Source organism: Echinops telfairi, unplaced genomic scaffold, assembly GCF_000313985.2.
Source record: "Echinops telfairi isolate 266 unplaced genomic scaffold, ASM31398v2 ScPeMD7_9;HRSCAF=40, whole genome shotgun sequence".
In the NCBI taxonomy this organism is placed as follows: Eukaryota; Metazoa; Chordata; class Mammalia; order Afrosoricida; family Tenrecidae; genus Echinops; species Echinops telfairi.
This window is the reverse complement of record NW_022103906.1, coordinates 65,505,892-65,509,905: the sequence shown is the minus strand read 5'-3', so window position 1 is coordinate 65,509,905 and position 4,014 is coordinate 65,505,892. Positions and strand designations below refer to the sequence as shown.

General features: G+C 42.1%; 1 pseudogene; it reads left to right on the top strand.

The window, feature by feature from the left end:
* Positions 1-2,403, top strand: part of LOC101638829 — a 9,433-nt pseudogene extending 7,030 nt beyond the window's left edge.
* The last annotated feature ends 1,611 nt before the right edge of the window (positions 2,404-4,014 follow it).

Genomic DNA, 4,014 nt, shown 5'->3' with positions numbered 1-4,014 from the left:
AACAATAAAAATACATTCTGCATCTCAGATATTTACATTATAATTCATAACAGTAGCAAAAGTACAGTCATGAAGTAGCAATGAAAATAACTTTATGGTTGGGGGTCACCACAACATAAGGAACTGTATTAAAGGGTTGCAGCATTAGGAAGGTTGAGAACCACTGTTTTACTCTTATAATAATAAAGTTGTAATAATTAACTAGATATCTTTATTTTCTTTTGGTCAAGTATATTTGATCCAGGAGATGCTGTAGGTTTTATGCTTAAGTATTTCACCTTGTCTATTTCTAATCTTTTTAGAATAGATTTTGCTTAATGCTATGCCATTTGGCATATACTGGTTTATATGTTTTTTAGGTTATAGTTTTGACTTCACTTTCGTGTATTTCATAATTACATCCTCATCCCAATAATGAGACTGGAACAAAGAAAGAAATCCTTCTGAAGCAGCAGCACATATTCTTTGAGAAAAGGACATTATTAAAAATGTCAAGACAACTTTTATTTTCATATCGATTGAGTTTGTTATATATCCCTGCTCAGGGCAGAGCAACTTCAGGGCAGTGATATTTTTTCATATGGAGAGCTAAATTAACTCCTGTTCTGTGATTTATAGTGGACCACCTACATGCTTCCAAAGCCTTCTTTAAAGTGTGCTTTAGGCCTCAAACGAGCTAATAGTGCCTTGTAGAACAGCACATCTGGCCAGTCTTAAGATCAATAGTTTTGCTGGAGAAAGAACTTATAAGGAAATAGATCATCAGAATACTGGGCTCTTGGAATGCCTCAAAAGAAGTAACACGGATGGTGGGAAACCAGTGTATGAGGAATAATACCTTGAGCTATTTTATGTACAATTAAACAGAAGAATGACCTTGGAATATAAATCCTCTTACAGAAAGAAAATGTGTTAAAAACTGGTCATGAAAATAAGAAGGAAGTGAAAGAAGGCAGGAGAAATAATTTCTAGTAGGGCGAACTTAAACATATATTTTCTCCCCAATAGGAAGAAAGAAAAAATAAAACAAAGCAGTTTGGAAAGAAGCAAAGCAAGCAACACTGGAAGTACATGGAATCAGGTAGTATAGGCCAGACGCTTGCCCATCGTCCCTCCACGTGACCCCAAAATCATGTAACTATTTCAGCGTGGGGATGCTGAGTCGCCTGCCATTGGCTTATCCACTAGCTCATAGTAGGTGTGGACTGGAGAAAATGAATCAGATTGCAAATCTGAGGCACGACTAGAAACAGTTCTATCACATGTTCCAACTGGCTGACCAGGCTGCCGAACTGGGACCCACCGAGCGTGCACCAGTGGCTCTGTGGGCGCAGAGCCCTGAGCAGCCCAGCAGCAGCTCCAGCTGACCCTGCATCTTGAGGGTGTCAGAGATGAATCTGGTTCCGGCCCTGGTGGCCCAGGATCTGCGCAGCCCCCTCTGCAGGGAAGCTGGGAGCGGGTCCCGCACTGGAAAGATCACATTACCCGGAAATTTCAAAGCCTCTAGCAATATTCAAGATCACATACTCTAAGAGGAAGTTTGAGGAAGAGGAGGATTTTCACCCACCAATCAGCAAATTTTCACCCACCTATCAGGCATAAAACTATCTCCATCTTTGAGGAATGAGCTCACATCTTCTACAATGTCCTTAGAAAAGCTAAAGTTTATCAGTGATCCTGAAGTATACCACTAAAGATCTGTCCTTATAATCAACTTGATGGAAGGAATCCACGGAGAAATTCACAGGCAGAATAACTGGTGCATTCCCACCTGCTCTTTCAATGGCACCTGTGCCCAGAATAGTTTGACTCCAGTGTCTTTACTGGAAGTGACCCTGGATGGCCCAAGAGGAGTGTGAAAGGTCCCAGGCCTGCTGCTTTTACCAAGAGAGGGGTGGTCACTACCTAAATTGATCCTTTTCTGTCAATCTTAATATCAGAAGTGCGTCCAGTGTCTACTTCCTCCTCCCCCCTCCTCCTCTTCCTCCTCTGCTTCATCCTCTTCTCCCCCTCTGCTTTACCAAGTTGTTCCCACCAGATGGATTTTAATGGAGACAGACAGCCTCTTTACAAGAGTGATGGCTAGACACCTGCCAGTAAACTATTCATCACTAATGCCGGGTCCCTTGTTGTTCAGGAAAAGCCCAAATGACACCACGAGAAAGCCAGTAGTGACACTGGCAGGGATGGGGACCTCCTAGGCCATGTACCTGTGGGAAATGACCTTGCATTTTAGTGCACAGGCCAGTTTTGTGATTATTTTGAGGTGGATATCAGGAGAAAAACAAGGTGAGTGAATCTTGGAAAAAGTCCTGTAGGAAAAAGGAGCCTTCGCAGAGTAACAAATTGTGCTGCAACCAAGGGAGTAAAATAGGAGCCATTTTTTTCCTATGGAAATTCTGAGGCAAGCACAGCTCGATCAGTTAGCTCCCACAGATTTATTTTGAATGGGTTTAATAGTTTTGTACAATGTATAAAATTATGCCATGGACACACCCTGTCATTTAAATGGCTGAGAGCAGATTGCTTAAAACATCTGCATAGCAGGCATCCAAGAGCAATGTCCCGATGTGGTGGTGATATGAGAAGGCAGCTGATTTCATGCTTTAAAATATCTGTCTTCGTTTTCTTACTGAAAAGGTTAGTGGATTAGATAGGCAGAGGCAGACAATGTGCCCTTGTGATACTTCCATTGCTTCCCTCCCCTCCACCCCCTTCCCTCTCCAGAAGGAGCCTGTCACTAGTTAAGAACCTTCAACGTGTTTGCCAATTAATTAGGTATTTATTTGGGGAGACCTTCTTTATGATACATCCCCCCCCCTCCCCGAACAAATGCCTGAAGGTGGGGCACTAGATGAAATAGCTGCAGTGGGCTGTTCTAAGTTTATAATTCACTGTCTGGCATGATGGATGAAATGGGACGGAACGTGAGGAGCACACTTGTCTGGCTGTGACAACCCACAAGCCACAGCGAAGGCAGTCCCTGCAAGTTCCTGGCTGGCCTGTGGTGAGTGAGGAGGCGTTTAGAGAGGCATTATTCCAGGGTGAATTTGGGAGCATTATTTGATCTTAATTTTTGCCAGTGTGCAAATTAAGGATAAATCAAGAGTTAATGGCAGTTAACAAATGGGGAAAAATTAAACACACAAATATACAAGGTGGATCTATATTGTTTGAAAACTTTGAAGTATCGCATTCAACTTTTGATGGGAAAGCTCTGTTCTCTCTAAATTTATGCTCGATGTCAGTGGGTTTTGCATTCACGAGTCTGGAAAGGGGCGGCCGGGACAATAGACAAGCGCTGTTAGGAACCAGCTTTAGCTACTTGAGCTTTTCTTTGGCAAGGATCTGTTGCTCAGGTTTGGGGTTTGTTGGCTTATTTTCTGGGGGCATTGGTTGCTCTGTTTCATTCTGTTCCACTCCCGATGAAGTCCATGGACCCGTGGAAGGCATTATACTGTACCCTGTTTCACATCATGTCACTCCTTTAGCTTATCAGAACATGTGATTTTTTTATGTGAGGACTTTTTCTGTTGATGAAGAAGCACAATGTTAATAGATGACATGGTGATCGATAAGGTTTGATCTTAAAGAATGTAAAGAATTTAGTTTGTGCAGAGTTATTTTTGAGAAATAGGACGGGGTCTGTGAAGATTATGGTGCATTTGACCCCCATTTTCCTCAGTATTTCTTTGATACATATGTGTGTATGCATGTTGAGCATGTTCAGGGTCCCTCTGAACACCCCTCCTCCCACTCTGGCCAATCCTTCCTGTTCACCTGTGTTCCAGTTTACAAGTCCCTGACTGACTCTGGCCTCCTTAAAACAAGGCTTCCCAGAAACCAAATGCCAAATAGAGGGGACCAGAAAGTACTCCCAGTTTTTCCAACTTAAGGCATTTTTATTATTACTATAAATATAGGTCTCGTTCCTACAGTGTATGCATAAGATCATCATTTTCTACCATTGTCCACAAGGACCAACACTTTATTTATTTATTTATTTATTTATTT